Genomic DNA, 24,759 nt, shown 5'->3' on the forward strand with positions numbered 1-24,759 from the left:
AGCTTATTACCCTTCGATCATACCCTTTTCCCATGATTTTTTACTCTTCATCAAACCTAGTAAAAACATGTCTAACTATTTTCTGGGGCTTCATTTTCTTATGAAGGCTCTCATGTCACATAAGACTATATTAAATAAATTTGTAGGCAGTGGCTCATGCCTGTAATCCCAGCACTTTGGGAGGCCAAGGTGGGTGGATCACTTGAGGCCAGGAGTTCAAGACCAGCCTGGCAACATGGTGAAACCCCGTATCTATTAAAAATACAAAAATTGACCAGGCGTGGTGGTGCACACCTGTAATCCCAGCTATTCAGGAGGCTGAGGCATGAGAATTGCTGGAACCTAGGAAGGGGAGGTTGCAGTGAGCCGAGATCTCACCACTGCACTCCAGCCTGGGCGACAGAGAGAGACTGTCTAAAAAAAAAAAAAGTATGCTTTTCTCTTATTAATTTGTCTTTTGTTACAAAGCCCCAGCAAATAATGAAAAAGGGTAGAAGGAAACGATTTTTTCTCTCTCCTACACTTCCCTTGAATAGTGTATTTCTTACCATCTTTAACAAGTATATGGTTAATTTTTTCTTTCACAATAGCATACTAAGAAGATTAAAATTTGTCCCTGGCGCTTAGGCAAAGGGGAGCCATTGGGGTTTTTAAGCAAGGGCATTTCATGTTCAAATTTGCACTCTAGGCTGAGCACGGTGGCTCACACTTGTAACCCCAGCACTTTGGGATGCTGAGGCAGGGGTGAGGGGGGTCACGTGAGGTCAGGAGTTCAAGACCAGCCTGACCAACATGGTGAAACCCTATTTCTACTAAAAATACAAAAAAGTAGCCCAGCAAGGTGGCGTATGCCTGTAGTCCCAGCTACTCAGGAGGCTGAGGCACAAGAATCGCTTGAACCCAGGAGGTGGAGGTTACAGTGAGCTGAGATTGTGCCACTGTACTCCAGCCTGCGCAACAGAGTAAGACTCTGTCTCAAAAAAAAAAATTGCTCTCTAGCATGTGAGCTTGTCAGTGTGCCAGCGCACTGTCAGGAGAGCACTTTGCTTCATGGATACCAGCTGTCATAAATCCGAGAGCAGCAATAAACAATTTACTGGTTTTGAAATTTTTTTTCCTTATTTACTTCAAGAACAACAAAATAGGCCGGGCGTGGTGGCTCATGCCTGTAATCCCAGCACTTTGGAAGGCTGAGGCGGGTGGATCACCTGAGGTCAGGAGTTTGAGACCAGCCTGGCCAATATGGTGAAAACCCATCTCTACTAAAAATACAAAAATTAGCCGGGCGTGGTGGCGGGCCTCTGTAATCCCAGCTACTTGGGAGGCTGAGGCAAGAGAGTGGCTTGAACCCGGGAGGCAGAGGTTGCAGTGAGCCGAGATCGTGCCATTGCACTCCAGCGTGGGTGATAGAACAAGACTCTGTCCCTCACCCCCCCAAAAAAAGAACAACGAAATACCTGAGAAAATTGTCAAATATCTTCGCAGTGTTTGTGCTGTTCTCAAAAGTTAAAAAAAGGTGGGGGAAAGGGACTCTGATTTATAGACCCTATATACCATATGTATATGTATATATGTCCAAAGCTAAGGACTGACAATGTCCCAAGAGGGAACAGTAAAAAACAAAGTCCTGAATGAGGTGTCTGTCATAGATATTTCAGGCGTCCAGGCTAGGAATTGGGTTGATTAAGGTAAGATGATTGCCTGCAGGTTTGTATTTCCACTGTAGTATTTTTTTTTTTTTTTTTTCCACAATGAAGAACATTTTATTTACATAAAAAGAGAATAATATTTTAGTAGGCAATAAATCCAACATATTTCTTTTCTCTCTCTGTCTACAATGGTGATATTTTATAGGCTAATTTCTAAACAGATGCAAATTTTTACAAAGTGATGAAAGCCATGTTTTGCTCAGGAACACTACTGGTGCAGATACTAGTTTGCCTAGCTTTAGATGGCAAAATGCTAAATTGTGAATTCAGTGTTTTCCAGCTGGTTGTTTCTCCTTGCCCTAGAGACTCTGGCAGCATGTACTTTTGAGAGACTCCTTATTGCTGCCACTTCTCTTCTCGTAGTTGAATCTACTATGTGAGAATATTCATGTCCTTAAGATGCAAGTCTGAGCAAAAAGTCTCCCACAAATCCACCGGATATCACAATGTGCTGCTTGATAAATTTGTTGCTTCTTCAATTAAATTGTTGATTTCAGGTGCTGCTTTGTTCGCTCGTTTCTTAATCTGCCTTTTTGCTTTGTTTACAGATTTTTCAACTCTCTTCCAGTCAATCTGCACGTAGCCACTATGACTAGCAATCTGACGGAGGAGAAAGCCACCACCTACTGCAGTTGCTGCAAGTTTTCCAACTTTGTGGAACAAAACTCCTGCACATCAGCCAGGAACGCCACCCATTACAATCTGGGTAGCTACTGAGTATTTTTCCACCATAGGTCCCGAACTGTGGCCAAACACTGGATTCCACCACTGGTGTCTTCGTGCATACTCAGTTAAATCCAGCACTTCGTAAGAGTCATCATCACTTTCATATTCTTGGGGAGCGGGGTTCAGGTCGCCATGATACTGCCGGGGGGCCAATTTTGGGGTGGTTCCCCCCACCCCGCCCTCCTCTCCCTGGCGCTTTAAGGTCCGCTCTAGGCCAAGATGGAAGTCTATGGTCTCTCCAGTGTAATATTTCATGGCTGGAACCTGGGATATTACAAGTAATTTTTTTTTTTTTTTTTTTTGAGACTGAGTCTGGCTCTGTCGCCCTGGCTGGGGTGCAGTGGCGCGATCTCGGCTCACTGTAACCTCCGCCTCCCAGGTTCAAGCGATTCTCCTGCCTCAACCTCCCAAGTAGCTGGGACTACAGGCACATGCCACCAGGCCTGGCTAGTTTTTGTATTTTCAGTAGAGACGGGGGTTTTACCATGTTGGCCAGGTTGGTCTCGAACTCCTGAGCTCACAGAATCCGCCTGCCTCGGCCTCCCAAGTGCTGAGATTGCAGGTGTGAGCCCGACGCCCTGTCACCTTTAACTTTCTGAAAGTATAACTTTAATAACTTACCATAAATGGAATCTTACTTATGGGGCTGGCTAATGGCATTTGGTTTTAGATGTGACAGGCGGCCAACATAGGCAAACAAGGTTTGTCCTCATTCCAAACTGGGAATGTAAACCTCCCATGTCCAGTTTCTCTAGCCCCATATGTTTCCATTCAACCCTTCTCCTCTAGGAAACCAAATTAACTTCCACAATGGAAGGAATGCTGACTTTTCCTTGCAGATCTTTCTCTTTCTTTCTTTTTCTTTTTTTCTTTTTTTTTTTTTTTTGAGACAGAGTCTCGCTCTGTGGCCCAGGCCAGAGTGCAGTGGCGCAATCTCAGCTCACTGCAAGCTCCGCCTCCCGAGTTCACGCCATTCTCCTGCCTCAGCCTCCAGAGTAGCTGGGACTACAGGCGCCCGCCGCCACGGCCGGCTAATTTTTTTGGTATTTTTAGTAGAGACGGGGTAGACCTTTCTTAAAGCTCAAAAGTGGTATCAAATTAAGAGGACTCCCATTTAGAAGGAGAAAGGGGGAGATGCGGAAGGGAAAGAGGAGCAAAGGCTGGTGGAGCCAGCAGGGTCCCAGAGGGGAGATGGCCATCTCCTAAGAATAAACAGTTTCACCAGAGGCCGAGCTTGGACCATCTGCTTGCTGTTTGCTTTGGACGGCACTGGCCAAGAGGTCTCAGGGTTAGGCTGTCCCCGGAGATAAGAACTCCCCCAAGCAGGCTGCAGGCTGCCTGCAGCCTGTCGCCTGGGGCTGCCCTGAGATTTCCGGAATTTTATAGAAAGGGGAAGGCTGAGCCTAAAACCTCTCTCGAAGGCGAAGGCGGCCACCCTGGCTGGGCCCAGCTCCTCGCAAACAAAGAAGTCAGTTGGGCGCCCCGAAGCTGCTGGGCTTCTGAGTGGCGGAAGGCGCCAGGCTCGGTGATTGAAACCACATGTGCTGGAGGTTTCAAGAGCAGCGACCCAGACACCAGGGGACTGGCTGCGGCTGCTTTTTAGGTCTCCTTTGTCCTTGGGGTTTCCAAAGTCAGATCCTCTAAGAGCCCTAGACCATCAGTATCCCAGCAGAAAGAGTAGTAATTTTATTTTATTTTTTTTAATTTGATGAAAGAGCATTTCTTCCCTCCCTCCCCCAAACCATAAAATGATCAGAAATCCCCAGGGCCCGGGGCTGCCTCCCGGTAGCTTGCTAAGCAGGGGCTGAAGCTCTGTCCTGGGCTTCTCCAGCTCTGTCCCTGATTCCCTCGGATGAGGCAGCAAGGAGGGATGAAGTTTATTTGTGAGGGGTGAGGCAAATTCATTAAACTAGTATAAGGTACACATGGATTCTTTTTAAATTTAAAACTTTAAAAAGTTACAGGACTAAGACATAAATATGTTCTCATTATAAAACACATGGAAACACTGCAAGGCCTTCCTTGACCTATTCCCATCAAGCCTCCTCCCCCCCCCAAGTAATTCCTGTTACGAATTTTATGAAGATCCTTCTGGATCTTTCTCTCATGCTTATGTGTATGTGTGTGTACATATAGAAATATGAAACTTTATCTTATATTTAGCAACAACAGTATTTATGGTATGTATTGTTTGCAATTTATTGCACTTTTCTGGAGTTTTAAAAATTTTTTCCTGCTGGTTTTGGAGATCTACTTTCTGATAGCAGCATATCAGCAATTTTGATAGAGTCCAAATCTGGTAACATCCTCCCTGCTCCCACCTGCCCCCCACCCCCCGTCCCCCACCCTGCCACCATTTGATGTGGCCTGGAGCTAAGAATAATTCTTATTTATTTATTTATTTATTTGAGATGAAGTCTTGCTCTGTCACCCAAGCTGGAGCGCAATGGCACGATCTCAGCTCACTGCAACCTCTGCCTCCCGAGTTCAAGTAATTTTCCTATCTCAGCCTCCTCGGTAGCTGGTATTACAGGCTTGCACCACCACACCCAGCTAATTTTTTGTATTTTTAGTAAAGATGGGGTTTCACTATGTTGGCTAGGCTGGTCTCAAACTCCTGACCTCAGGTGATCCACCCGCCATGGCCTCCCAAAGTTTTGATATTACAGGCGTGAGCCACTGCGCCCAGACTCTTCTAACATTTTAATTTTTTTATTTTATTTTATTTATTTATTTATTTTTGAGATGGAGTCTCGCTCTGTCGCCCAGGCTGGAGTGCAGTGGCGCTATCTCGGCTCACTGCAAGCTCCGCCTCCTGGGTTCATGCCATTCCCCTGCCTCAGCCTCCCTAGAAGCTGGGACTACAGGCGCCCACCACCACGCCCGGCTAATTTTTTTGCATTTTTAGTAGAGACGGGGTTTCACCGTGTTAGCCAGGATGGTCTCGATTCCCTGACCTCGTGATCCGCTCGTCTCGGCCTCCCAAAGTACTGGGATTACAGGCCTGAGCCACCACGCCCGGCCTTCTTCTAACATTTTTAAATGGGTGAAAGAAAATTAAAAGAAAAGGTACCGTTTTCTGACACATACATTGTATAACATTTAAATTCCGTGTCTATAAATAAATTCTGCTGGAACACAGCTACACCCATTCATTTATGTATGGTGTATGGCGGCTTTCACACTACAGCAGCAGCGTTGAGTATTTGTGACTGAAATCCTCTGGCTTATAAAGCCTAAAATATTTACTCTCTGGTCCTTTGCAGAAAAGTTTTACAAACCTCTGAGCTGCAGAATAGTTTTCAACTCAGTAGGAACACAGAATAGTTTTCAACTCAGTAGGAGGTTCCTACTGAGTTGAAAACTATTCTGCAGCTCAGAGGTTTGTATGAGAGATGTTCAAAAAGTTATTGGACTGTTAGATGTCAAAAATAAAACAGAAGAAATAGGACTGGCCAGTGAGTTAGGAGCCTGGGCTCTGCAGCTGGTTCTGCTATTTAGAAACCTGTGTGGCCTTGAGCACTCAATTCTGTCTCTTTAGGGCTCAGTTTCCACATCTGCAATGCAAAGGAGTTGGGCTGGATCTCTAAGCTTTGGGGGTAACATTTTAAGATTCTAAAATGGATGGTAGAAGGGCTGAGCGCTGTGGCTCACGCTTGTAATCCCAGCACTTTGGGAGGCTGAAGCAGGTGGATCACAAGGTCAGGAGTTCGAGACCAGCCTGGCCAGCATGGTGAAACCTCGTCTCTACTAAAATTAGCCGGGCATGGTGGCGCACACCTGTAGTTCCAGCTACTCAGGAGACTGAGGCAGAAGAATTGTTTGAACCTGGCAGGTGGAGGTTGCAGTGAGCCGAGATTGCATTATGGCACTCCAGCCTGGGCAGCAGAGCAAGACACTGTCTCAAAATAAAATAAAATAAAATAAAATGGATGGTAGAGAAGTACATAATAGATGCTATCTGTCCAATGGCGATAAGGCGATAAAAGGGTATTCGATTGGCTGTCCCCCAATTCATGTGAGTGTAAATAGTTCGGCCATTAAGATTCAGGACAGGCACTGACTCAGTGGTCGGAATATTATGGTTTGTTGTTTAGACGTGCGAAGTACAGGAATAACTGCTAGAATGAGAATGGAGAATACAAGGGCCAGTACGCCTCCTAGTTTGTTAGGGATGGATCGTAAGATTGCATAGGCAAACAGAAAGTACCACTCTGGCTTAATGTGGGATGTGGTGTTGAGGGAGTTGGCTAAAGTGTAGTTATCTGGGTCGCTCAGGAGGTCAGGTGAAAATAGTAGTAGGTTATTAGGAGGAGGAGGAGACAAATTAAGCCTAAAATACCTTTGGTTGTATAGTAGGGGTGGAAGGTAATTTTGTCAGTTTGAAGAAACCCCTGAAGGGTTATGAGATCCTGTTTCATGTAGGAATAAAAGGTGAGCAGGAATGAAAGGTGAAATATAAAAGGGATTCTTATATTTGTTTCTAATGGAGATCAGTAAGTCAGAAGATAAGTTATCATTGGTTGGTGGAGGGAATCTTCCTCTGGATTACAATGTGGGGTGGTGGCCTCGTGCTTCTATCGCTCTTCCGCCTGCCTCCATCTTATATCTCCCCTCTACCCCTCAAGCCTCACATTCCCACACATAACCTTTGCCCAAAGCTTTCCTCTTTTCCTCTCAGCCAACTCTAGGCCAGGGATCCTCAACCTCAGCACTACTGACTTTTCTGGCCAGGTAATGCCTTGCTGTGGGAGCGTTCCGTGCATTGTGGGATGTATGGCCGCATCCACTGTACAGTGGCCTCTATTCCCTACATGCTAGTTGCACCTCTCCATATCCCCGATATGATGTAGATGTTTTGTCCTCTCCAAATCTCATGTTGAAATATGACCTCCAATGTTGGAGGTGGGCTAGTGGGAGGTGTTTGGGTCTTGGGCGTAGATCCCTCATGAATAGCTTGGTGCCCTCCCCCCCGCCCCGCCATGGTAGTGACTTCTGGATCATCCATTAATTAACATGAGAGTGGGTTGCTTAAAGGAGCCTGGCATCCCTCACCTCTTGCTCCCTCTCTTGCCATGTGATATGTGGGCTCCCCCTTTGCCTTCCACCATGATTGCAAGCTTCCCGAGGCCCGCATTAGAAGCAGGTGCCTAGCATTATGCTTCATGTACAGCCCGCAGAGCGGTGAGCCAATCAACCTCTTTTCTTTATACATTATCCAGTCTGAGACATTCCTTTATAGCAATGCAAAATAGACTAACACAACCCTTCCTCCTTCCTTGTGTTGTGACAATCAAAAATGTTTTCAGATATTGCCAAATGTTTCCTGGGAAACAAAATTGCCCCCACCTGAGAACCATGGCGCTAAACCTAGGTCTCTTTCTAAAGCCCAAATCGAGTTATCTGATTCTAGTTCTGAATGGGCTGTTCTATCCGTGAAATGCTAAGGTGTTTAGTGTATATAGTAACTTTTTACTTAACCATATAAACTTAATTAATTTATTATTTTTAATGATGTTTAAGAAGTGGCTTATATTGTCTTGCATTTGTCCCCCAGGCTGGAGTACAGTGGTGTAAGCACAGCCCACTGGACCCTCGACCTCCCAGGGTCAAGCGATCCTCCTGTCTCAGCCTCCTGAGTAGCTGGGAATACAGGTGCGTGCCACTACACCTGGCTAATTTTTGTACTTTTTGTAGAAATGGGGTTTCACCATGTTGCCCAGGTTGGTTTCAAACTTCTGAGCTCAAGCAGTTCCTGCCTCGGCCTACCAAAGTCCTGGGATTACAGGTGTAAGTCACTGCGCCTGGCTGATCTAGCCAAAATTCTTCAAGTTTGACCCTAATTCTACCTGTTGGGGATGGGGTAGCAGAGGCATTAGGAGATCCGATTGTCCAGGTACTGATTTCAGATATACCACTAGGGGCTTGTCATTGAAATGCAAGTTGTTGAAATGTAAGTTGTTGAAGCTGTTGAAATGTGAGCCTAAGATCAGGGCGGTATCCACAGTGCCTGGCAGAGAAGGTGGGAAACCTATAGTAAGTAGCTTTGACCTTAGCATCCTACAGTCAAGCCCTAAGTGGGAGAAGGGGGAATTTAGGAGTTACAGTGCAAAATCTCCTCGGAACAGTTATGGATGAGGTTCTTGGCTGGATGAGATTTCTTAAAATAGGCAGTCCTACTCCTAGACATGAGACCATGATTTCTTCTTACCAGGCCAAAGTCCCATGTCTCATCTCTGATATTTCCGCCTATGTACAGGGAGGGACAGTTCAAGAACCCAGTGGAGGTTCCTTACAACCTATTCCCTGGGCCAAGCCTCTCATGTGTGGGGACACTGCAGAGTTCTGGGTAAGCTCATTTCTAGCCCCCATCCCTAATTATTTAGCCAGCTGCCTGAGGGCAGGAGCCACGTTTCACTGTCTGTGTTAGAAGGGACATTGGCCATGGAATCAGCACCCATGGACCTTAGTCATGAATTTTTCCCCTACAAGCTGAGTGACTGTTGCCAATCATTGTCCCCAACCCTCATTGCTTACCTGTGTTATTTATTGGGATAATACCACTGTGGACATACCCTAAGGTGGCTCGCATGATCCCCAACTCCTGGTGTTCATGCCTTTGTGTAGTCACAGGCCCTTGAGAATGGGGTGGACCTGTGACTTGCTTTCAACCAATAGAATATGGCCAAGGTGGTGGACTGTCAATTCCATGATTATGTTAAATTGTATAAAACAACCTTGCAGCAGACTGGAATTAGAAGCACTGCCAGCCTTGAAGAAGTTAGCTGCCATGTGAACTGCCTATGGAGAGGGCCATGACACAGGGAACAGTGCGTGGCCTCTGATCAAAATCCAGCAGAGAGCTGACTCTGTCCTACAGCCACAAAGAACTCAATACTGCTAACAATCATGTGAGTGGTGAGGGTGGAAGTATGTCCTCACATCCTCACAGATCAAGCCACCCTGACCTTAGGCTCACATTTCAATAGCTTCAACAACTTGCATTTCAATGGCAAGCCCCAGCTAAGCCTCCAGATGAGGACCCAGCCCTTGCCAACACCTTGACTACAGTCTTGTGAGTTTTTTTTTTTTTTTTTTTTTTTTAAGACAGAGTCTCACTCTGTTGCTCAGGCTGGAGTACAGTGGTGCAATCTCGGCTCACTGCAACCCCTACCTCCCAGGTCCAAGCAATCCTCCTACCTCAGCCTCCTGAATAGCAGGGACTACAGGTGTGCATCACCACTCCCGGCTAAGTTTTGTATTTTTAGTAGAGATGGGGTTTCACCATGTTGGACAGGTTGGCCTCAAGTGATCCATCTGCCTCAGGCTCCCAAAGTGCTAGGATTATAGGTGTGAGCCGCTGAGCCGGGCAGCCTTGTGAGATTCTAAGCAGAGGACTCTGCCGTGCCATAGCTGGACTCCTAACCCACAGAGATGATGAAGTAGTAAGTGTGTGTTGTTTTAAGCTGCTGAATTTGTAGCCATTTGTTACATAGTAATAGATAATTGATACACCCACTTCTTTGGTTTGTGTTGAGGGCTTTGTAATCTGCAATGCATTGTAGATGCAGAGGACATTACTGGATCCAATATCTAGCACAGTGCAGGCATCCTGTACTCTCAATAAATATTTGGGGATATGATATATATACTTTTTTGAGACGAACTTTCGCTCTCGTTGCTCAGGCTGGAGTGCAATGGTGTAATCTTGGTTCACCACAACCTCCACCTCCCGGGTTCAAGTGATTCTCCTGTCTCAGCCTCCTGAGTAACTGGCATTACAGGCATGTGCCACCACGCCCAGCTAATGTTGTATTTTTAGTAGACACGAGGTTTCTCCATGTTGGTCAGGCTGGTCTCGAACTCCCGACCTCAGGTGATCCTCCCGCCTCAGCCTCCCAAAGTGCTGGGATTACAGGCATGAGCCGCCACACCCAGCGGGGATAATGATATTTTTTGGTAAACTGAAGTTAAATGGACATGAAGGTGAGCATTGTGACAGAAAAAAAGTCATATAAAGCAGTAGACAGAGTTTTTGAAGTGCAGGGATATCTTCTGTCTTGGAGATTTATGAGTTGATTGTATGTGGACCTCAGGTACCAGCTGGTGGATCCCTTTCGACCCCATTCCTCAGATTTCACTGGCTGATTGTGTGTCAGGGGCCTGACTTTCCTGCTGTCCCGGCTTCTCAGACTTACAGAGCCTGCTACAGCAGGCTCTAGTGCTGCACCAGCCACTACATGCGGCAATGGAGCCATTGAAATGTGGCTAACTGCAATTGAAATGCATGGTGAATGTGAAACACCCACCAGATTTTAAAGACTTAGTATAATAAAAAGAGTGTAAAAAATCTTGTTAGTAATTTTTCCATTGATTATATGTTGAAATAATATTTTGTATATTTAGGGTTAAATGAAAATAGATTAAAATTAATCTCCCCTGTTTCTCTTTGCTCTTTTTGATATGACTACTAGAAAATTTTAAATTCCATGGGGGCTCACATTCTATTTCTATTTCTATATTTTCTATTGGACTGCATTGCTCTAGAGTGCTATTAAAGGGTTAACTTTGTGCTCTCATCTGTTTCCTGCCAACCTCTGTGACTCACAGGTTGAGAACTACTGCCCAAGGTCTAGTTCTGGGTCACCAGAAACTGAAGTAAGAGGACGCTCCTTTTACTTGCACGTCACAGACTTTGTCAGCGTGTGCTCCATGAGCGGGTTCAGCTCTGTGGCTGTTTTTTTGTTTTTTGTTTTTTTGAGACAGAGTCTTGCCCTGTTGCCCAAGCTGGAGTGCAGTGGCGCCATCTGGGCTCACTGCAACCTCCGTCCCCCAGATTCAAGCGATTCTCCTGCCTCAGCCTCCTGAGTAGCTGGGACTACAGGCGCCTGCCACCATGCCTGGCTAATTTTTGTATTGTTAGTAGATACGGAGTTTGCCATGATGGCCAGGCTGGTCTCGAGCTCCTGACCTCAAGTGATCCGCCGGCCTTGGACTCCCAAAGTGCTGGGATTACAGGCGTGAGCCACTGTGCCCAGCCTTGCGGCTGGTTTTAATGTGCTGACTGAGCTGTGCTCCTCACTGTGGAAGGCAGAACAGTCCCGCACTTCCCTGCCTTAGTGAGCTTGATAAGTGCACTAGGAAATCAGCGCCTACTACCTTAGCACTGTCTGCTACTTTACATATCTCCTCCTGCTCTTCAGCTCCCACCTGTAGCCCTCGCTGGAGGGGAAGGCCCGTAACACCAGCAGGCAGGTCTGGGCCTCTGCAGGTAGCTCCCAGCTGCTCATTAACGCTGCATAGGGGCTCAGGGTAGAGCAAGGCCAGCTGTGTGCACCATGACTGCTATTAACATCCCTATTTTATAGATGGGGATGTTCAGGTATGGAAAGATCAAGTAACTTGCATCTAGGTAAGCTGCAGAATCAAGACGTGAATTTACATCTTGAGGCTTTTGGGCACACCTCCCAGCATCTTTTCTTCTCAATTCTAATAGTGATGCTGAAATTTCCGTCAGATTAACCATTCAAAGGATTTTTTCCCTGGTAAAAATCAGATATCAGGACTGAATGCGGTGGCTCACGTCTGTAATCCCAGTACTTTGGGAGTCTATATATATATGTATATATACACACACACACACACATATACACACAATATATACATATATATACACGCACATATACTTATATATATACACATATGTGCTTGTGTGTGTGTGTATATATATATATATTAAAAAAGCATGTACCTAATAGCATGCTTGTGTGAACTGAATGAGATTATCCATGCAAAATGTCTAGTGCTTGGCGCATGTACACACTCAATAAATATTGGCTCTTATTATTTCCTTATTCCTTACACATTAAGCACCTGCTGTTTTGGGAAAACAGATGCATCAGACACAGTTCTGCTCTTCGATCACAGTCTTGGTGGAGGGTTAGACGTGCAGACCCACCTACAAGTAGAGGTCGGCCCACTCTCAGCTCTGTGACACATCCTCATTCTTAAAATTCTGGCCTTAGCCTGCATGACACCCTCTTCTCTAGGATTTCCTTCTTCCTGCTCCCTGCCATTGGTTCTTCTTCCATGTGTTGTGAACACTGGTTCTGACTTCAGCTCTCTTTCATCTCTCCTCCCCAGTTACCCTGGTGTCATTGTCACCCCTAGGCCTGTGCACACCTAGACGCTAATAACTTCTAAATTTACCACCAAACCTCCTCCCCAAAGACTAGTATAACCAGACAAGGTGGCTTCCCTTGGAGGTCTCACAAGCGCCTCAAATTCGGGGCTGTGCCTCCTGTATCACTTATCGGACTGAACAGGGCTACTCCCTACTTAGCAAGAACCAGCGAGTCATGTTTGATTCCTCGCTCTTCCTTTGCTTTACATTCAGCCAGCCCTGGTTCTATATATTCGAGCTCCTGAATACCTTTGACTCTGACCTTTCTCTATCCCTGTTAACCCGCTTAATGCAAACTCTCACATCTTTGTGTAAAATGGACCCTTTGCGTTCAGTTTTATATTTTCCAGTGCATTCACTATGGTTTCTAAAAATGCCATTTTTTTCAAGTTCAACTTCAAATTTAGTATGATAGAAAGACCCTTGGAAATATGACTTTGCTTGGCTCTCCAACCTCACATAGTTTTTTCTTTACAGATGGGGTCTCACTGTGTTGCCCAGACTGGTCTTGAACGCCTGGGCTCAAGTGATCCTCCTGCCTCAGTCTCCCAAAGTGCTAGGATTACAGGTGTGAGCCACTATGCCCAGCAGTGAGCCTTTCTCGACTGCCCCTTCTCTGGATTCCCATAGCACGCCTGCAACCCAGCACTGTGTATTGTGATGCCTCTCCCACTAGAATGTCAGTGCCTGGAGGGTCAGGACCATGTCCTTGACTGCATCTTCAGCATCTTATGCAGTGCTGGGTACAGAGTAGGCACTCAGGAAACAGTTGTTTTTTTTTTTGTTTTTTTTGGTTTTTTTTTTTGAGACGGAGTCTCACTGTGTCACCCAGGCTGGAGTGCAGTGGCGCGATCTCGGCTCACTGCAAGCTCCGCCTCCCGGGTTTACGCCATTCTCCTGCCTCAGCCTCCGAGTAGCTGGGACTACAGGCGCCCGCCACCATGCCCGGCTAGTTTTTTGTATTTTTAGTAGAGACGGGGTTTCACCATGTTAGCCAGGATGGTCTCGATCTCCTGACTTCGTGATCCACCCGCCTCGGCCTCCCAAAGTACTGGGATTACAGGCTTGAGCCACCGCGCCCGGCCAGGAAACAGTTGTTGAAGAAATGAATGGAGGAGGTAATAAAACTTGCCTTAGTGGTTAAAGACACTGACTTTTTTTTTTTTTTTTTTTTTTTTTGAGACAGGGTCTTGTTCTGTTGCCCAGGCTGGATCAGTGATGTGATCATGGCTCACTGCAGCCTCAAACTGCTGACCTCAAGAGACCCTCCCACCTTGGCCTCCCAAAGTGCTGGAATGATAGGGGCATGAGCCACCATGCATGGTTTAGACACTAACTTTGGAGCCAGACTGTGTAAATTCACATCTTGGTTCTGCAGCTTAACTGGATGCGAGTTACTTGATCTTTCCATACCTGAACATCCCCATCTATAAAATAGGGATGTTAATAGTACACAACGTCATGAGTTAGTGGTGAGAATTAAGTAAGTTAACATGTGTAGGGCACATAGCATAGTACCTGGCATGTTTTAAATGCTATGCGCATCAGACACAACTCTGCTCTTCACCAGCAGGTGTATGTTTAGGGCAGCAGGGCTTTTAAGTGGCTTTCAAAGCTGGCATGTAGTCCAGGTCTTTCTGACCTCAAAGCTTATGCTGTTTTCACTATGCCCTGCTGTCACAGATTTGTCTGAACTCTGCACAAGAACATTTGGATGGAATCTGAAGAAGGGGAGAAGAACATCAGTGGTCCACGGTTCTGGCAGCATAGAGCTTAGCATGCAAGAATGTACCTGCCTATGGCAAGAGAATGAGGAGAAAATCCAATCCCATGAATAGGAATAGCCTAAATTTACATGTCCACAAAATAAGTTGGTTCCCGTTCTATTTTTCTTCTGTCTCATACTAGTCACAGATCATCTCTTGACTTAGATTAGCAGATGGGAAGGGTATTGGATGCCTAAGATTGTTTCCTTGGACAGTAATCTTTACCTCCAGACTTCAGACCTAAGAGATGAACAGATTCTCCCTCGAAGAACTTCAAGTCTGAATGCCAACCCCCCTAAACTTCTGCCCTCATCTCCTAGAAGCCTCATCTGTACCTGCCTGACATTTATAGTGGGAAGCTGGTCAACTGCAAGCATGGCCCAGGTTCTAGTCATTACTAAGAAATATATATTAGCAAGACTTCTTCACCAACTTACTGCCTCTGTTATATTCCATAAAGACTGAGGTCTAGTGTGTGCCTAATGTCTGATCTTCTTCTAGAAACATCAGCCTCTTTTAGGAGAGGACATTGAATGCTACTTCTACCCTGTCATGGCTATATCCTTATAGAGCATTCACTGGTTGCTTTCAAGACAGGAATTAGAATCTGTTTTCTGTTTAGTTAAACAATGGGCTCAAGCAAGGAGAGATGGGCTGGGATGTGGTGAGGGGTGGGCAAAATATCAAAGGCCCTGAATTTTCAGGAAGCGGGTGTCTAAATTACCACCAGAGGAGATGGCTGTAAAGTACATGCCACATATTCATCTGCAGAGCCCACAGAGCCATGCTAAGAAAGTGTTTACAGAATCTAGGAAGAGGCAGGAAAGAATTCTTCCCTAGAGCCTTTGGAGGAAACACCACTCTGCTATACCTTGATTTCAGACTTCTGGCCTCCAGAACTGTGACAGGATATATTTCTGTTGTTTGAGGCCACCCAGGTTGTGGTGATTTCTTGCAGCAGCCCTGGGAAACTAATACATTTTTATATCTGAAAATCCAGGGATTTCTGGCTTTAGGCATGACTAAATGCAGGTGCTTATACATGTCATGTCATCAGAAATATACCAGCCACCATCTCTGGGTTCTGTTTATCTTGGCGTTGACTTCGTTTCAGGTGAGCTTTTCCTAAGGGGAGCAAAATGGCCCCAGAATATAAATTCCAGGCTTAACTTTGACCAATTTAATTGTAAAAAGCCTGGGTTTGGTCAATCTCTAGTCCTGCCACTTTTCCAGTGGAGGAACTCATACTCTAGTGGGGGAGACAATATATGAATATGTGATTACAGAGTAATATACTAAATGCCTGTGAAAGACATGTGGGAACAGAGCTGCACCTTCTTCGTGTTCCTACTTAGCAAAGGCGGGGAAGAATCTGATCAATTAATTCCTGCTGAGATATGAAGTATGATAGGAACCAAATGCATTACCCTTCCCAGGGCCTTTTTGCTTATTTCATAGCATGTTCTTTTTCAGCACGTTTATTATCCAAGCCAACACCAAGTTGTTGGTAGGGCTGGTTTCCTCTATGGCACTTTTCTAGTTCTAGTACCACTCCCCTAATTCCAGCTTTTATCACTTCACTCCTATTCTCATCTTGAATAGCTCCCTGCCTCCTTCCTCTTCCCTCTCCAGAGCATTCTTCGCAAGCCTGTCAGATGAATTTGCCTACAGCACAGTTGTGATTGCAGCCCTCAAATCTGCTGGTTAAGCAATTTAAACTCTCTCCCCCTCAATTTCCTATAATAATCATTATAGAATGATTCAAATGATGCCCTGATGATTTCATTGAGTATTGGTAGTGATGAAAATGAGATCGTTTATGAAAAATCTTAATAATTATAAGGAGCTATACACATATATTATTGCTGTTATGTTCTCTGCCCAGCTAAAAGTGTTCGTGGTGACCGGGCGCGGTGGCTCACGACTGTAATCTCAGCACTTTGGGAGGCTGAGGCGGGTGGATCATGAGGTCAGGAGATCGAGACCAGCCTGGCCAACATGGTGAAACCCCGTCTCTACTAAAAATACAAAGATTAGCTGGGCCTGTTGGTGGGCTCCTATAATCCCAGCTACTCAGGAGGCTGAGGCAGGAGAATCACTTGAACCTGGGAGGCGGTGGTTGCAGTGAGTCGAGATTCCAGCCTGATCGACAGAGCAAGACTCTGTCTCAAAAAAAAAAAAAAGAAGAAGAAGAAGAAGTGTTCACGGGAGGAAGTCTATGTGTAGCCCAGCCCTCCACCCTCTAGTTTCAGCTCACTCTCTCACTTTCTCAAGCTCTTCTCTTCTCGCTTTACTTTTTTTTTTGGAGACCGAGTCTTGCTCTGTTGCCCGGGCTGAATTCAGTGGCAAGATCCTGGCTCACTGCAATCTCTGCCTCTGCCTTAGCCTCCCGAGTAGCTGGGACTACAGGTGTGTGCCACCGTGACTGGCTAATTTTTTTGTATTTTAGTAGAGACAAGATTTCACCATGTTGCTCAGGCAGGTCTCAAACTCCTGATTTCAGGCAATCTGCCCACCTCTGTCTCTCAAAGTGCTAGGATTACAGGCATGAGCCACTGGACCCGGGCTCTTCTCTGCTTTCATAAAATGAATGCTCCAACCTTTGAAGACTGATCTGTTCAATGTCCTCTGAGCATGTCTTAGAGTCTTGGCTGAACATTTTCCATACTAGTCCTCCCACCTGGAATGCTCTCTCCTCCACCTGCTCTCCCTCTCTCCACCTTCCTCAGATCTACTTCCCTTTCTAGCTAACTCCATTCCCACCTCTTCAGTAAAGGCTTCTTCTACCCACTCTGCCTGTTGGCAGTTTCTCCTGAGTTCCCTCCCCATAGTCCCACACACCTGGCCTGTAGCACAACAGCCTTGTTATAGATTTACATGAGTTTCCTCCACATGTGTGGGAATTGCTACCTCCTCTAAACTGAAATCCCCTTTGTTAAGGGCTGGATTGTGCCCCCGATCCCATTTGTATGTTGATGTCCTAACTCCTAGTGCCTCAGAAGGTAATGTCTTTGGTAATGTCTTTTAAAAGTTAAAATGAGGTAATTAGGGTGGGCCCTAATTTAATATGACAAGTACAGTCATATGCCTTTATAGGAAGAGGAGATTAGGTCATAAACAGGTGCAGGGAGATCATGTGAAGACACAGGGAGAATAAAGCCATTAAAAGCCAAGGAGAGGGGCCAGGCATGGTGGCTCACACCTGTAATTCCAGCACTTTGGGAGGCCGAGGCAGGGGGATCACCTGAGGTCAGGAGTTCCAGACCAGCCTGGCCAACATGGTGAAACCCTGTCTCTACTAAAAATATGAAAATTAGCCAGGCGTGGTGGTGCGTGCCTGTAATCCCAGCTACTTCAGAGGCTGAGGCAGGAGAATCACTTGAACCCAGGAGGTGGAGGTTGCAGTGAGCTGAGATTGTGCCACTGCACTCCCACCTGGATGACAGAGCGAGACTCCATCTCAAAAATATATATAAATGAATAAAATAAATAAATAAATACAATAAAAGCCAAGCAGAGAGGCCTTAGAGGAAACCAACCCTACCAAAAACTTAATCTCAGACTTCCAGCTTCCAGAATTGTGAGAAAATACATTTCTGTTGTTTCAGTCACCCAGTCTGTGGTACTTTGTTTTGGCACCCCCAGAGAAAAAATACATCCGTCAAGGACAGGTTACTTTTGATTTAGGTAATTTTAGCTCAATTTAGCTAAATACTTGCCAAGGACCTTGCCGCTTTTTTCCTTTGCCTCCCCATTGCCCCCTGTATCCTTTCCTGTTCATACCATATATGTCCCAAACACACTCAGGAGGGCCTGGTGAAGGATCTTGAGCACAGAAGTTGTGTGAGAAATATCTGGAGGGACAGAAGGATGTTGGATAAAGTGGTTCAGCCACTGGCGGATACAAATTGCCCTCAAAGGAAGCTCATTGAGGACGTTTATTCTTTTTTTCTAAAGGTTTCTTTAGGAAACAACATCTCTTGCCATGGAACACATCTGGATGAGCGAGTACAGAGCAGTGACATTAAATGTAATTGACATTACAGCATCTCTCTGGATCACGCCAATGGAGCTCCCAAGGTTTCAGGGCCTGTGTTGTAGCAAGGCTGACATTCAAGCTTGCCAGTCATCTGGAACACCGAACTCTTCTCTCCCCCAGGCACAGAACAGCTTCTAGCGTCTGAGCAAATACAAGTTTCAGATATTTTCTCTCCAAGAGGGAGGGCTCAATTGAAAACGTTTATCTAATCTTTTTCTCTGAATTTCTTTTTTTCTCTTGCCAGTTTCTCTCCTTTTCATCCTATTGCCATGACCACACTTGTCCCTAAAGATTTACCTCTCCCATGTAAAATTTTGGCCCAAATATGGAAAAGACAAAATCCTCTTTCCTTGTGTTCCTTAATAAAGCTGAGGTGGCTGCAGCATTCAAAAGGAACTCTACTATGAACTAAAGGGAGGGACTCCCCCAAACACACACACATAAAGACCATATAAATTTTGTGAAGTATTGGTTTTTAAACAACTGGTTCATAGGCACTAATTATTTCCATTGCATGGCCAGAGGGATTCCCTTTTAATGCTTTTTTTTTTTTTTTTTTTTTTTTTTGAGACGGAGTCTCGCTCTGTCACCCAGGCAGTGGCCGGATCTCAGCTCACTGCAAGCTCCGCCTCCCGGGTTTACGCCATTCTCCTGCCTCAGCCTCCCGAGTAGCTGGGACTACAGGCGCCTGCCACCTCGCCCGGCTAAGTTTTTGTATTTTTAGTAGAGACGGGGTTTCACTGTGTTAGCCAGGATGGTCTCGATCTCCTGACCTCGTGATCTACCCGTCTCGGCCTCCCAAAGTGCTGGGATTACAGGCTTGAGCCACCGCGCCCGGCCTCCCTTTTAATGCTTTTTAATTTTAATTTTATTTTTTTCTGAGATAGGGTCTCGCTTTGTCCCCCAGGCTGGAGTGCAGTGGCACGATCTCAGTTCACTCCAGCCTCGACCTTCTAGATTCATGTGACCCTCCCACCTCAGCCTTCTTAGTAGCTGGGACTACTGACTTTTTTTTTTTTTTTCAGGGATGGGGTTTCACCATGTTGGCCAGGCTGGTCTTGAACTCTTGAGCTCAAGTGATTCACCCACCTCAGCCTCCCAAAGTGCTAGGATTACAGGTGTGAGCCACCTCTCCTGGCCTCCCTTTTAATTCTTAGGCTTTTCTTCCTTTGGTTCTTTTTTGTTCCCTTTTATAGAAGGTATTGGGATTGGATACCTATCATAATGCTGACCTTCCAGCCAATAAATGAGGTTGATGGCCCACACCAGGATGAGTATGGAGCCCTCATGCTTCTCAGCTCTGGCTCTCCATGGCAAGACGGCGTCAATGCCAAACCTCTCTCACCCCCTCCTCCATTTAGGTAGGCTCAAGGATGACTTCCTTGCACCTTACTCTGACTTGACTCTTACTCGTCAATGAGAAGCTGGTATGGACCAGAACACTTGAACACGCAAAACTTGCCCCCTATCCTGTAGCTCTGACTAAGTAGCTTTAGAACCTATAGGCACATTGGCTGGGGAGACAACTCAGCATGGAGGCCACCGAGGCAATGGCCTGTTCTGTGGTGTTGATGAGCCACATTTAGGGGTGCCAAAGTCTTGTCCATTTGTGTTAGCCATGCAAGTAGGGCCTTGAAAAAGTAGATATTTTATTTTGCAGTTTTATACTGTTTGGCTAGAAGGGATTTAAATCTCTGATGTCAGATATCATGACATAAGAGATATCATGATATGGCATGTCATGTCAAATAAATAAGGTGACCACTTAGGATTAGGGAATGATCACTGATTTGGAGTCAGGAGGTCCAGGATTGAGCCCTAGTTTTATCAGCAACTAATCTGAATGACTTTGCATAAATCCCCCTCATTTTTCTGGGTCCCTAAAATAATAACTACTTTACTTTTCACTGAAATGGTTATAATTCACTGTGAGGGTCCAGATTTTCACTCACTGATCAGATGTACTGATGGGCAGTTATACATGCTTTTGATGAATATAATGGGAAGTGAAATATGTAGTTACTGTAATTTGTTTGGTGGTCAAAACTATTTCAAAATATGGGGCTCATTGGGAGGAAAATAATAGAAAGAGCCCTGGTGGTTAAAAAGTTAGGGACTACTAGAATAGATGATACAGAAATCACTTTGTTTTTTGAGATAAGGTCTCACTCTGTTGCCCAGGTTGTAGTGCAGTGGCATGATCTCAGCTCACTGCAGTGTCGATCTTCTGGGCTCAAGTGATCCTCCTGCCTTAGCCTCCTGAGTAGCTGGGACTACAGGCATGTGCCACCATATACCTAGCTAACTTAAATTTTTTTTTTGTAGAGATATGGTCTTACTATGTTCACCAGGGTGGTCTCAAACTCCTGGCCTGAAGTGATCCTCCTGCCTCAGCCTCCCAAAGTGCTGAAATTATGGGCATGAGCCACCATGCTCGACCTCAGAAGACCTTTCTAACTCTGGCATTCTAGAATTCTTGACTTGTATTACCATTGCACAAGGAAGTGTTGAAGCCTAGGCAAGTGCCGAAGATGGGAAAAGCGAGGTGGTGAGAGACTAGGGAAGGCAGGGGAGGGCAAGAGTGTTTACCAGATGATTGCTAGCTGTAACACAGCAAATTCATTGTCTCATTTGGTACTTACACCCATCCTATGAGGAAGGTATTATTATTTTAATGATGGAGAAACTGGCTCAGAGGGGTTAGTTTTGCATAACTTACAAGTGGTAGAGCTAGAATTTTACTTTAGTTCCAGTCTACCGGTTTTCAAAACATACATTCTTTTTCTGATACCATAATGTCTTTTCATCCAGAGATGTGATAACCAGCCTCCAAGATGGCTGAAGGGACTCTTGCCTCCTGGTATTCATGTCCTTGTATAGTCCCTACATTGAATAAGACTAAGCTTTGTAACCAGTAGGATTTTGCAGAAATGATAGTGTGTGACTTCCGAGACTCAGTCATAAAACATATTATGGCTTCTCTTTTGCTCTCTTGAATTGTTCTCTGTGGGAAGTCAGGTACCATGGCATGAGAATGACAAAGCAGCCCAAGGAGAGGCCCACGTGGGGAGGAACTGAGGTTTCCTGCCAACAACCAAAACCTGTAAATATACCATCTTAGGAACTGTGATAGAATGAGTGTTTATGTTCCCCGGAAAATTCATATGTTGAAGTTCTAACCCTCAATGTGGCTATATTTGGAGATGGGGCCACTAAGGAAGTAATTAAGGTTAAATGGGTGGGGCCCTGATCCAACAACATTAGTGTCCTTATGAGAAGAGACACCAGAGAGATCGCTCGCTCTCTCCCCTCACACGTAGGCACCGAGGAAAGGCCTACGTGTGAGGATGCAACAAGAGGGCAACCATCTACAAGCCAGAAAGACAGACCTCACCTGACACTGAATTTGTCCACACCTTGATCATGAATTTTAGCTTTCAGAAAATAAATGTCTGTTATTTAAGTCACCCAGCCTGTGTCATTTTATGACAGCCTAAGCATACAGGCTAAAACAGAAGTAGATCCTTTAGCCCCAACCAAGTCTTCAGAGGACTGTAGCCAACCTTAGCTGCAAACTCAGGCATGATCTTGAGCCAGGAACACCTAGCTAAGCTGCTTCTGAATTCCCGATTCGTAGAAACTGTGAAATAAGAAATGTTTGTTGTTTTCACCATTAAGTGGTGGTCGGGGGGATTTTTTCTGTAGTAATAGATAACTGATGGAAGAAGTGAGGGAGAGGGTCTTTTGTCCCAAGGCGTTAAAGCCCATTGCCATTTTGTACAGCTGGAAGAAGGAAGCATCATTTGCGAGTCTTTACCTGTGGTATGGAGATGCTTTCTTCTTTCAGCTATACAAAATGGTGGAGAAATGTGAGGGAGAGATGCCCAGCTTTGCTCCATCCCACAGATAAAAATCCCACAAATGTGCTTCCTTCTTCCCAGAAAGCGTTGCAAAGCTTCCCCAGCAGCAGTGCACATGGCTGCAGGGAAAACCTCCATGGATATCAATCACTGCTTGGACACTTTGTTTCCAGGATTCTGCCTTTTACTTCCCTAAGCAATTGTTTTGGTTAAGATTTCTATTCAGTGGCTGAGGCTTGTGACCAAAATAACGTTTAACAGCATTAGGAACAGAAACACTGAGGGACACATTTACCCCCAGGAAAACAGGAATCCCAGAGGTTAAAAGCCTAGGGCCAATGTATCAGCTGGCTCTGAATCCAAAACAAAACTCAGAGGCACTCGGAGAGGTGACTATCACAGAGTAGCCACAGCAGGGTGGAATATTGAGTAGTTTTAGGACATCAGATGTAACCTTCAGTCATCCCAGTCCAGAAGAATACTTGAGTGGCAGAGCCAGGATATCTTAGAAGTCACCCAGGACAACCTCTTTATATCACAAATAAAGAAGAAATGAGGGCCAGGTGCGGTGGTTCACTCCAGTAATTCCAGCACTTTGGGAGGCCGAGGTGGGTGGATCACTTGAGGTCAGGAGTTCGAAACCTGCCTGACTAACGTGGAGGAAATCCCATTTCTACCAAAAACACAAAATTACCCAGGCGTGGTGGAACATGCCTGTAATCCAGCTACTCAGGAGGCTGAGGCAGGAGAATCACTTGAACCCCAGCGGGGTTGGGGCGGAGGTTGCAGTGAGCCGAGATCGCGCCACTTCACTCTAGCCTGGGCAAAAGAGTGAAACTCTGTCTCAAAAAAAAAAAGAAAAAAAAAGAGATAGTGAAGGCCCAGAGTGGCGTTACCGGCCTGGGTTCACAGCATGTGCGTCACGGAGCAGAGACCGGGACGCTGGTCTCTGGATGTTAACTGCGAGTGGTTTCACTGCCCTTCAGCACTGGGGAGAGAGTAGGGGCCATTTTCTTCTTCTAAGTGGTATTTTGGAACCAACCTGGTACCGCCCCATTGCCCTCCCCACAGCCATTTCTTCATTACATTATTTTTTTCCTGCTGCTTCCGACCCGTTCTCTTCTGCACAAAACCGCCAGTTTCAGTCTCCCAGGCTTACACATACATTACTCTACCTGAGAAGTACTCAATACTGCTTCACTAGAACTCTGACACCCAGCAAGCCTTTGTCAGGGCAGGAAGCTAGTGTAACGCAAAGCACCCCTACCGCACGGTTAGGCTGGGTCTCTAATATTGACCACTGGTCTGCACTGGGATCTTAGGCAAGTCACGTACTGCCTCTCAGCCTCTAAGTGCCCTTCCAATTATAGTCTGCCATCCCATCAGTCAGCAGAAGCAATCCTTTTTAATGAGTTACCCAGCTAACTCTCAGTGCGTCTAGATAATGGAATGCTGTAATCTTAATAAAATGCTTCCCTCCTGGAGAAGGCTGTTCAACGGCTAGAACAGTGATGGTGAATTCAGGATCGGTGGAAGGTTTGGGTGTCAGTCTCCTCCAATGCTGGAAATCAGTCTTGGGGACTCCAGGGACTGTGCTGCTCTGGCCTGATGCCTTTGCAGCACTGGGTGGACCTGCCCTCCTCTCTGGGCCTCACTGTCTCCCCCTTTAAAAGGGTCCTGCTCGTTGTTTTCCCATACGTGTCATGCTGTTGGGTGTATTATTTTAGTTTTGCAGTAGACCACAAAGCCAGGAGACTATCCGATTATTTACAGTCTCTAAAATCAGGGTTAGTTCAACTGTTGTCCTTATGCTGTGCTGGGTTAAACATAGGGACTTTGGAACTAGACAGACCTGGGTTCGAAATCTGATTTGTCACTTCCTGGCTGTTGAACTTGGGCAAGTTTCTTCACCCCTCTGAGCCCCAGGTTGTTTTCATTTACAAAGGGTAGTGCGCGTGATACACAGCACACAACGCAATGGTTACTAAGGTTGAATAAGATAATCACATCGAGGGCTTCGATGTGTGGCATAGAGAGAATGTTCAGTGAATATTAGCTATGACCATTGCTATTCTATGTCTAATGCATTGAACCCCTTTCTATGTGCCAGGGATTGTGCTAGGCACTTGGGAGTCAAATATAAGTCAGACCTCCCTTAAGCAGTTCACGAAGTAGTTGCTATGCAGGCCTAGTTCTACGATATTTGGAAAATGTGGGAAAAGCCAAAGATCTGTCAAAGCATTAACAAAATCACTGTGCTTAAAATTGGATGTGTATATGTTATTTAAAAAATACTTAAAGCAGTGTTTGGAAAGCCCAGCAAAAACCCAGTATCTCCCGGAAATGGTTTAACAGTTACTTTCAGTGAGAAGGTAAATATCAGCCTTCCAGAATGTGCTCATAGTAGATTATGGAATTAACCCATGTGGGAGCCTGCAGGCCACGAAAGTGGAGCTGTACTTGGCCCAGTGATGGG

At 45.6% G+C, this 24,759-nt stretch overlaps 1 protein-coding gene and 1 pseudogene across 1 annotated transcript in view; both read right to left on the bottom strand.

Moving 5' to 3' along the window:
* CLMP (CXADR like membrane protein) overlaps positions 1-24,759 on the bottom strand; it is a 124,797-nt gene that overhangs the window by 64,093 nt on the left and 35,945 nt on the right. The gene's annotated exons all lie outside the window — the stretch shown is intronic.
* LOC126934823 (FUN14 domain-containing protein 1-like) lies at positions 3-4,748 on the bottom strand (annotated as a pseudogene).

The sequence above is a fragment of the Macaca thibetana genome, chromosome 14 (assembly GCF_024542745.1).
Source record: "Macaca thibetana thibetana isolate TM-01 chromosome 14, ASM2454274v1, whole genome shotgun sequence".
NCBI classification, from domain to species: Eukaryota; Metazoa; Chordata; class Mammalia; order Primates; family Cercopithecidae; genus Macaca; species Macaca thibetana.